Source organism: Saccopteryx bilineata, chromosome 3 (assembly GCF_036850765.1).
Source record: "Saccopteryx bilineata isolate mSacBil1 chromosome 3, mSacBil1_pri_phased_curated, whole genome shotgun sequence".
Taxonomy (NCBI): domain Eukaryota; kingdom Metazoa; phylum Chordata; class Mammalia; order Chiroptera; family Emballonuridae; genus Saccopteryx; species Saccopteryx bilineata.
In genome coordinates, this window is record NC_089492.1 from 91891832 (window position 1) to 91903348 (window position 11517).

Genomic DNA, 11517 nt, shown 5'->3' on the forward strand with positions numbered 1-11517 from the left:
ATAATTAAAATAATGCACCTTTTATGGGAATGTTTATAATTTGACTCTACCTTTCTAATTATCTTTATATGGCTTCTGTTGTAGCTAAATGAGAGTTTAACATTACTTGTGCTCAGTGACCTCACAGATTTGAGCCTTGGTTTATACTATCCTTTCCTTCTCACTCATGTGTATGGAAATATCTCAATCTGCTTTATTTTTTAAAACCAATTTAAATGTGATCTCATCCACTCAGCTTCTCTGACTTCTTTAACTGAATGCAATACTTGTTTTTTCTCTCATTGACCTCTGTAGTCTTCAAGTAGTCAGCATTCTCTACACTGTGTATTGTTATTTATAAAGATGATTAGTTTCGCCTGACCTGTGGTGGTGCAGTGGATAAAGCGTCAACCTGGAAATGCTGAGGTTGCCGGTTTGAAACCCTGGGCTTGCCTGGTCAAGGCACATATGAGAGTTGATGCTTCCAGCTCCTCCCCCTTCTCTCTCTCTCTCTCTCTCTCTCTCTCTATCTCTCCCTCTCCTCTCTAAAATGAATAAATAAATAAAAAAATTTAAAAAAAGATGATTAGTTTCTTCTATTGGACCATAAGCATTTTGAAGAGTTCATGTCTGATTCATTTGTGAAACTTTTATAAAACTAACACTCTCAGCCTTTCTTGTAATAAGAGGTGTGATTAATGGATAAATTAATGCTTTCATTCATTCATCCTCTCTATTTACTTATTAAACAGATATTTAGTGAACACTTACATTGTCCAGGCTCTCTTATAAATATTCCTGACTTAAAAGAGCTTTGCTTCTGGCGGGAGAAGATAATCAATAAACAAACTAAAAATGTAAAATTTTTAGTATGTTAGAAGTGATAAATGTCATGGAGGAAAGTGAAGAAGGAAAGAGGGCAATGGGTTGTTTAATTTTCAGCGACATGGTAAAGGAAGGCCAAGCTGATTAGGTGACCTCTGAGCAGAAAGCTGAGATAAGGAAGCAAACCATGTGGCTATCTGGGGAAAGAGCAGTCCAAACAAAATGGAGAAGGCATGCAAAGGTACTAATTCATGAGCTGGTCTGGTGGGTGTCTGGAATAAAGTCAGTGTGGCTTGAGCAGAAACCATGGGCAGGGGAAGCATAGAGGGGGTAAAGTCAGAGAGGCAATGGGAGCCCCATTATGACCTTGTAGATCCTTGGAAGGACTTGGGCTTTTTAAAAGAAATTAAATTTGAGCCTGCCCGCCCGGGTTGCGGAAGTGGTAGCCGCTGACCGAGCTTGCCGCTTTCTCGCTACTGCTTCGGCTTCCCGGCTCCCCCACGGACGGAGAGGGCTGCCTGGCTGTGGATGGTCAGATAGCTCCTCTCTCCCGCCGCCAATCCCTGGCCACGAGCAGTACGGAGCAGACGGCGGCAGCGGCAGCAGCAGGCGAGGAGGAAGATGGCGGGACGGCTGCCGGCCTGTGTGGTGGACTGTGGCACGGGTTATACAAAACTAGGATATGCTGGAAATACAGAACCACAGTTTATCATTCCTTCCTGTATTGCTATTAAGGAGTCAGCAAAAGTAGGCGATCAAGCTCAAAGGAGGGTGATGAAAGGTGTTGATGACCTAGACTTCTTCATTGGTGATGAAGCAATAGAAAAACCTACATATGCAACAAAGTGGCCAATCTGTCATGGTATAGTTGAAGATTGGGATTTGATGGAAAGGTTTATGGAGCAAGTGATCTTTAAATATTTAAGGGCAGAACCTGAAGATCATTATTTTCTTTTGACGGAACCTCCTCTGAATACTCCAGAAAACAGGGAATATACTGCTGAAATAATGTTTGAGTCTTTCAATGTTCCCGGCTTGTACATTGCTGTGCAGGCTGTTCTTGCCTTAGCTGCATCCTGGACCTCAAGACAAGTAGGAGAACGGACATTGACCGGTACAGTAATAGACAGTGGAGACGGTGTCACTCATGTCATTCCTGTGGCTGAAGGGTATGTGATTGGCAGCTGTATCAAGCACATTTCCATCGCAGGACGAGATATAACATATTTCATTCAGCAATTGCTGAGAGATCGAGAAGTAGGAATCCCTCCAGAGCAATCCTTGGAAACTGCTAAGGCAGTAAAGGAGCGCTATAGTTATGTCTGCCCAGATTTAGTAAAAGAATTTAACAAGTATGATACAGATGGATCAAAGTGGATTAAACAGTATACTGGAATCAATGCTATCTCAAAGAAAGAATTTTCCATTGATGTTGGTTATGAGAGATTCTTGGGACCTGAAATCTTCTTTCATCCAGAGTTTGCTAATCCAGACTTTACTCAACCTATCTCAGAAGTTGTAGATGAAGTAAGTCAGAATTGTCCTATTGATGTTAGACGTCCTCTCTACAAGAATATTGTCCTCTCTGGAGGGTCAACCATGTTCAGGGACTTCGGATGTCGCTTGCAAAGAGATTTGAAAAGAACTGTAGATGCCAGGCTGAAATTAAGTGAGGAATTGAGTGGTGGTAGATTGAAGCCAAAACCTATTGATGTACAAGTCATTACACACCATATGCAGCGATATGCAGTTTGGTTTGGAGGGTCAATGCTGGCTTCCACGCCGGAGTTCTACCAAGTATGCCACACCAAAAAGGATTATGAAGAAATTGGACCTAGCATTTGTCGTCACAATCCAGTGTTTGGAGTCATGTCATAAAATTTGACTTCATAGTTATTGGGGTTAGGGAGGTGGGAAAGAAATAATCTTTCTGATTACTTGTTTTGTCTGGATGGCTGGTTTTGAGGTTTTAAACCTGACTTGAAATAATAAGACCAAACATAATTAATTATACAGGAATATTTTAATAAATATATCAACATGCGAATGTAGAGGAGAGCCAAAATTAAGTGTTTTTCTTTAAATTGAATATTTGAATATTATGTGTAACAAAAAGAAGTGGGTTTTAGTTCTTTCTGTGTCCTGATATTTTGTATATTATTGAATTATCCAAGATTTGATGGGATTTATTGGTATGCAGATAGCTCTATAATGCTTGAATTGTACACTTACAAGTGTACAATACAAGAGCTTGTTTATATTTCATACTTTTATACTTTGAGGAAAAAAGTCAAAGAAAAACTAGTATTTGAGTACAAAAAAGTGACCAAGTAAAGGATAAATTAAAAAAATAGCCTCATGAGACTTATCGTGCACACATGCTCATGGGATTCCAGTTATTATGAATTGTTGCCGTTCCCCATGCTGCCCGGTGATTTTCTTTGCAAGTGCATTTGTAACTAAGAAGCTAGAATCTTGGATTAACTGATGCCTGCTTGTGCTTTCTGATTACTCACATTCTGTTTGTCGCTTTAAAGGAAAAGTAAAGACAAGACTGTTGGACCAGTATTGCAGATCTGTAGTGTCCTTTCATATTTAAAAAAAATTAATAATTTGGTTACCAAAATTCATATATGTAAAGCCTAAACCATTCTAATGAAGGCACAAATTTCTTTTTAATACTTGTTTCAAGCTCTAATCTTTATGTTAACTAATCTATTTTCTTCAAATTTCTGCAATAGTTCTTTAAAATCACAACAGTTGGTTAGCAAGCCAACTTTTTTATGTGCTCTAAACAAATAATTGTGAACTTTTAATATGTTGAATGCTTTCATTTTGATAACTGGATCTCCATTTGATATTTCATCTGTATAACTCATTTGCAGTCTGAAATTTTTTTAGTGCCAGCCCCTGACATATCATGGAAAGTTAATTTTCTTTGCATTTTAAAATATCTGGATCATGAAGAAAACGTGATGAAAATAAATTAAAACTGAAAAAAAAGAAAAAAAAAGAAAAAAAAAGAAATTAAATTTATTGAGGTCACACTGGTTAATAAAATTGCATAGTTTTCAGGTGTACCGTTGTATAATACGTTATCGGTAATATTACACTGTGTGTTCACCACCCCAAGTCAAGTTCCCTTCCATCATCATTTATTCTGCTTTTCCCTCTTGTAATTCCCATACTGTTGTCAGTGCCTATGAGATAGGAAATCATTGGAGGATTGTAAGCACAGGAGTGGGACGGTCTCACTTGGCTTAACAGTGTGTCTGCACATGGTTGGGTTTTTTATGTTCAGCAGCCTCAAGCATAGCTTCTAGTTGTGCAGCTACCAGTACTTGTTAAATAACACAGTAAAGAACAATATATGCAGAGTATCTTGCTTTCAATTTCCTGCCACCAGGGTCGCTGTTCCTTAAACAAATCATAGATGGCTGAGCACAGGGGGCTGTAAAATACTGACCACTTCAGACCACTTTAATTTCCTTATTTTACCTTTGTGACTAAGTTCACTGATTTTCTCAGGGTTTTCGTTTAATGGAATTTGATTTTTCAAAAGGGCCATGGCTGGGTTTTAAATGTCTTTCCTGATGTCAGCGATATACCAAGGATTTTCTAATTATATTGTGTGCCCCTGAAGCTGCTCATTCATGTCACATTTCTACTCTGCAGAAGGACACACTGGAAACTTAATTTGTCTACCATAATGACAATATCTCTGAGAAGGAAACCTAAAAATAATTTCTAGTTTGACTTGTATATTAAAAAAATATATTTTACTCCCCATCATGTTCTTCTCAAATCTTCCTTATGCATTAGCCCACAAGGAACACAAATTAAAGTTTCGCTACTGCATATTTTCCTTCTCTAAATGCATTTTAGTATGAATGGTTTTACTGACTTTAAATTTCTGAAATAGCATGTAGGTAAACCCTAGTGGTGAAAATTATTAAAATAAAATGTTAACCAATTTTCATTCAGATATATTAGACTAAGTGCTCTGAGATTTGGATTTAGTTGGAAGAAAATAAAAACTCATTCAATATTATGTTATACTCAGACAGATTATTATAGGGTATCTTGTACCTTATAATCCTCACATGAGGATTTTGTTGCTGAAATTTTATTAGTTACAGTGAAAACAGTTCTAATTAATCTCATTTTATTGGAATAAGTGTTTACCAGGGTATTGACTTTTTTAAAAGCATGATCTTTTTTCTGATTAAAAAATAATACATTTTAGATAAAAATAAAAAGAACCCTGATATCAATAAACTGACATGAATTCAAATTTTAATTATTTGTAAACTGTAGAACTATAAAATAAACAAGTCAACTGTATTCTCTTTAATTATTTGTAACATTTGGACCATTCATAAGCTTCATTATAATGTGAATTCTACTGATACTCTGTTATTGTTTGATTTTTTACTTAAGAAAAAATACTAATAAAATACAGTAATGCTTTTTATGAGTCACATGAAAGTTTATTCTCAAAATCTGGCATTCATCTTTTTCTGAATTAAGAAATATGAATAATACAATACTGTTGTTGATGGTAGTTACTGGATGGATTTGCTTTATCCGTGCTACTACATGCAGTTATTATTTTATAGATAAGAAATTTGAGACTCAGAAATGACAAATGATTTGCTTCATTTAAGCTGTACTTCAAATCCATATCTGTCTTGTCCTAAGCCTTCTCATTTTATTTTGCCCCATATATCTTCACCATAGAAAGATCACCTTAGTTCTGTTTTAATCTTTACTTATCTCCTTTGTATGAAGAAGTTAATTGTGTAGTAATAACAGAATTTCAACTACAATCTTTTGTTTAATTAAAAAATAATAGCACTATACCTCAGATACTATGTACATATATTTATAAACAAAATAGACATGATTCTAAAACTTTGAAAAGGGGAAATAAAAAAATAAAACACCAGCTATGAGAACCCAGAAAGGGAATTCAAAATTCTGCCCTGGTGGACTGGGGAGGCTTTACCATAGCTGATCTGTGAAGAGTGGGACTTTATTGATGGACACCATGCACCAGTAATTGGTATTTTCCTTTATTTATATATATATATATATATATATATATATATATATATATATATATATATGGCATTCCCCAATGTATCAGTGACTTAAAGGACAGCTGAACCACATGATTATGCAATTTGAATGTATATGTTCTTAGGAAGGATGGTTAGATATATTTCATAGTAAAAACTAATCTTAAGGGAATTGGATTCAAATTATGTTTCAGACATTTGTTTTTATTCAAGTTCTGTATTTACTTGCTATTTTTCTTTTAAATAACTTTAAATTGATTTTTTTTTAACCTGCTTCAAACAATCACTGTCCATAAAATACTGGGTTTGATGTATTTTACTAACACAGATAAAATGTTTAACATTCTTTATTTCAATCACACATATACCACCTAAAGTAATTTAGTATGCTGCCACTGGCATACAAATCATACTCTGAGATATACTGTCTTTGTTTTAATTCCTGAGATAGCCTAACCAGGTCTTCTCACCTTTGTGATACAGGTCACCAATGAAATATCTCCCTGAATAGTCAATGAAAGGACTGCCCTTGAACAGGTACATGTGGAACTGCACTCGGTCCAATCAATGTGGTCAAGGTTGGGACCCCATAAACTGGAATTAGCTCAGCAGAAACCATGTATAAGGTAGGCAGTGACAAAGAAATCTAACAGCTGTAAGTGCTCACATTCAAATAACTTCTCAGATCAAAAGTAATGAATACTTGCCTTCATAATAGTTCAGCTGAAAAACGGATGGTGTTTTTGTAAATTGTAAGAATATTTTGGGTTAACAATTAACATAGAACATGTAAAGAAAGACATTGACCTACTAGTATATGTTCCCAGCACAGTGATCAATGGGCTCTATAATTTATGAGGTATGTAAAACTACTTTATGAACAGTAAGAGAATTGCCTTAAACATTCAAGTGGTTGTCATATGGAAGAGAACATACCAGTGCTAATTTTCCACCATGGGCGGGAAGACAGAGGGTGGTTTTGAAGCAATGTGAGAAACAACTTTAAATCCCAAGTAGAAAGCTCTAGCTGTGGCCAAAAAGAGGCTCAATGCCTCTCTTTTGCAAAGGCAGCAGGCATTTTTGAATCAAGAGAGAAATTGATTTGATGAGCTGTGAATTTCTAATTTTAAAAGTGTAAGAAATTAGTTAAATTTTTTATACTTAAATGTATATATCAAATTAGATTGCGCTAGATCAAACCTCTCAAAATTTCATAATATTGAGTTCAAAGTGCTTAATTATTTCCACATAAATTCCTCATTTTCAGTCATAAGTATTTTGAAATTCTCACATTGGGGAGGAACTCTTGACATTTAATTCCTGTTCTACAGAGATTTTTTATTCTTATAACTGAGCATTCTGAGCTCCTAGCAATTCTTCTGACTTAGTAAGGATTTCTTTGGGATGGTAAATTTAACAGAGCTGTTAACCTTTGAAAATGTGAATCTGAACAGTAAGAAAATGTCCACTGTATAGGCTGCTTTCTTAATATTATCTACAACATTGCTTGATAGAAGTAAAAGCGTATACTTTTAAAATGGACTTTATAAAATCATGTGAATGATCTTTATACTCAATGAGGTGTAATGAATTAACAGTTCACCTGCAGCTATGAAATAGTGTTGAAAAAACCAAGAATACAGTATTTCAGTTAATGGGTGGGCATGTGCTAAAGTGTCTAATCCATAATCTTTCTCTACTCCAAACAATAGTTGGTGATAGATCTTAAGGTTGACTATTCCTGATAGATCTTAAGGTTGACTATTCCTGATCATGCTGTTTTAAAATTATTCATGATATGTAGAATATTTTGACCTTTCTTACTTTCAGAGAACTCAGAGTGCATATTTCTGGTAATAATGCTGCTTGCAGTCACTGCTACTGTTAAGAATCTCCAAAGTAGGCTGTGAGTTGGGAACACCTGTATATTGCTTCGCAACAATGCCAGAAAGGCCTCCTTTTATGTTATTAAAAAATATTTTAAAGATAATTTTATTTAAAATTAATTCAAAATCAGTTGCTCTAAACTAATAAAATTGGCTAATACAATAAGAAGAAATCTATATAGGAATGAGTATTATGCCCATGTTAAAGTCTGAGTCCCAATAAAGTTTTGTCCCATCATAAATCCCAAGTGAGAATAACACACATTCTTCTCCATGTAAATGGAGTTCTGCTGGATGTAAAAGGTAATGAAGCAAAACATTTACTACTATGTCTTTAGGGTTAGCCAATCAAGACTACTAAATAAACTGTGCCTCATTTTTCCTGATGTTGTAATGTTTGTGGGAATAAGATTATAATTAAAAATTCAATTAAGTACTCTAGGAAAAGCATGGGGGAAACTACCAGGAAATGACCCTATGCTCTCAACTCAAAACCTGACTAGATCACTGACTAGGAAGCTTTTTATTATTTGGGGATTTTTTTAATTAAATAAGAATGGAAAATGTAATTTATGCTCCAGCATATCCATAGGACAATGGAGCACTCTGAACACCAAGCTAAAACCAGATGGAAATTCTCTTTTATATATACCCAACTTTGGGGATGATGAGAGAGTAAGATTTTATCCAACTAGGCAAGAGCATTTTCAGTGCAACTATCTTGGATGTATCCTTGGTATTACCAACATTGCTTCCTGAATATTTCTCCTAAATCTAAAGTTTGAGGTCCTTGTTTATCAAGGAGTTTAGTTTGCTTACCCCAGATATGTTCCCTGCTTTATTGTAGCCCAAGTATTTGAGGTGAGTCCTAGCCTTTCTAACTCTGTCCAGTCCTATTTGACTTCCAGGGTCCATTCTGAGTTGCGTATCTTTCTCATTCCTATACTTGCTGGACTGAAGCTGCAATTCAACTATTTGTTTTTTCACCCTGGACCCCATCAAACTTAACTTAGATGGATTCAGTCATTGAGAACCTGTGGCATCTCTCATATTCATCTTCCAATGTGGTAAAAAATGTAGTAAACTCTGCCCACCATGGAGCAAATTAACATGAAGAAAAACAGAACAGGACAGAAAGATGTTTACTAAATTGAATTTCAAGAAGCAGTGGCTTATTGACAACTGAGCTTTGAAGATAAAATACAATAAGCTACTTACAGTTAGCTAGACTGGCTTATAATCATTCAGCTATTGATTATAAACTCAGACCAGGCAGTGAGGTAGGACTGCTTATAGAATGGTGAAAACAACCATAGATAAGGTGACACTGGACAGGATAATGTCAGTGGCAACTATTGGGACCAGATAGAAGAATTGAATAAGTTAGATCACAAAGATTATGGTATCAATGGGGGTAAACAGTAATCTGTCAGGTAAAAGGAGAATGGAAAGGTCAAGACAAGAAATGGCCACCAAAAGAAATACCAGATGTGGCAACAGTAATACCTAAATACTTCAACATCATTTCAAGGTCCTGAACAAGTCTGGGAAACCAATTGTCCAGAAAAGAATATGACTCACTTTTATTTCAGTAATAATTACATGGTCAACCCTGCACCCAGATAGAATTCTAATTGTTAAATTGAAGTTATTTCTAAATTCTTTAGGCTAAACATTCTTCGACTCTTGTATATTATAAACATGAGTTCCTATTCATTCAGGTTCCAGCAACCCTGAACCCAATATTCTGTGTGAGTTCATCAGCTGCTCTGGCTGAACTTACTTGGACTGATCATTTTAGTTCCATATATCTCTTTGGTGGCTTCTGGAGTATTGTTCTAAGTACTCTTTGTCAGTTGTTGAAGCTCTTCTTATTTGAAATTAAATTCTAGTATCTAACATGTCACTTAATGTCCTCTAATATCTCTTTTGGATAAGATTATACTTTGTTTTGTCAAAAATCAGTTATATTTGACCAAGACAAATGAAAGCAGTGTTTTTTCAGGTTATTTTTTCAGTTTAGGAATCAAATGTCAACTTGGCATCTGTTACCAAGCTCTGCCAAAGAATGTAGTTAGTGCTTAAAGAAATTCTACTTTTGACACCAGAACTGAAAGTGTGTTGACAGTTTTTTAATGAAGATTTCTGGAACCAATCAATGACTTTTTGTTGTAATACATCCTGTTCAGGTAAATGCTAAGATTAATGGGTTATGTTTAGACACTTAAATAGACCATTGAAGTGTCAACAGAATAGATTCTGTTATGCTGATATATTTTTGTATGACAGATACATGAGGCATACCATCACATGATAAAAACTGAGGCTGTCTGTCCCAAATTAAGCAAAAGCTCATTACATTAACTTCTCAATTAATTAAAGACACATACACACAAACACACAGATAACTTAATAGGCTTAACTTTGTGCCCTCAATTCTCCTTCATACACCTGCTGCAAGGTTTTGACTGCTCATTTCCAGCCATCCTGCAGTCCATTAGCACTGTCACCCAAAAGGTGGGAAGGGAAGGAAGAGGAGGTGTCAACCCAATCAATGAATTTCACAGCTCCATAACAGTGATGGTGAATGGTTTAGTGGAGGAAAAGTTTTACACAAATGGGTAAAATGAGAATTTCAGAGTATTGACACAACTAACTCTCTACCTGTCATGCTCCAGTTCTCTAGTATTCTGAGCAACATGGCAGATTGGAAAACAACTTAAGGTGGATATGTATTAACTCAACAACATCACTGATGTTTACTTGTGTGACACACCACAGCCTTAGACCACTACTATCATGAAATATTCAGACATTTTGCTTTAACAAATCCATGTATTTTGTTATTTACTGCTTTTTTCTTTTGCATAGTAGTAAAATTAGCTGGCTCATTCTGTGATTTCCAAGTGTCCAACTAGTTATTAAAAGGTTGCAGTTGCTTGAGTGTTTTGTTGATTGTGATAAGTGGCAAAATAAATAGTGGTATGCATAATCGTAGTTAAAAATCGCCATATATATGTGCAAAATAATAGCCATCACCTACTTCAGGCAAAATCTCTGTTCTTTTGCAGTCTCTGCATTGAACCTCTGCCATGAGATTCAGCTTTAGTAAGCTTCATTTCTAAAACAGTGGTTTTATTTGATCTGACAAATTACAATTATTCAATTTTCACACATCACTACATAATGAAAAAGAAAAAATATTTAATTTTTATTTCATAATATTATACAGATAAGCTTCCTACTTTCAACTGTCTATCTGTTCAGTAAACCTCTACCATAGATTTTATTAATGAGGGTAATTATTATTTTAAAAGTAGGCCACAGCAGGCTATAACTGAAATCTAAATGTTTCTGGACTGTTCAAAAATATACAACAGTGAATGCTACCTGTGTCACACAAATATGTATTTTTAATGGGTAAGGATCTCCAGTACTCTTTATAGTACTTGTCCAAACTGGACTAGTTAAGCATGAGATAAATTCCAAAATTTTCTTTTCTTTAATGCTGCTTTGACTTGGCCTTCAACTCAATTTTCATCTATTAAGAGTCTTTTTTTTAATCAAATCACTATCAGTGATAAAATACAAATTAAAAAGAAATAAATCGAGTGTGCATTTATTGTCACAACAGTGTCTCCGGTATAGAAGAAAACACATTTTCTCAACAAAAGATGTTTCAAAAATTAAAATCAATCAATAAATTTTAATCCACTTTATCCAGGTTTTCTACATAAAGCACATGA

General features: G+C 35.0%; 1 pseudogene; it reads left to right on the forward strand.

The window, feature by feature from the left end:
• The first annotated feature begins 1225 nt into the window (after positions 1–1225).
• LOC136330294 (actin-related protein 3 pseudogene) lies at positions 1226–3792 on the forward strand (annotated as a pseudogene).
• The last annotated feature ends 7725 nt before the right edge of the window (positions 3793–11517 follow it).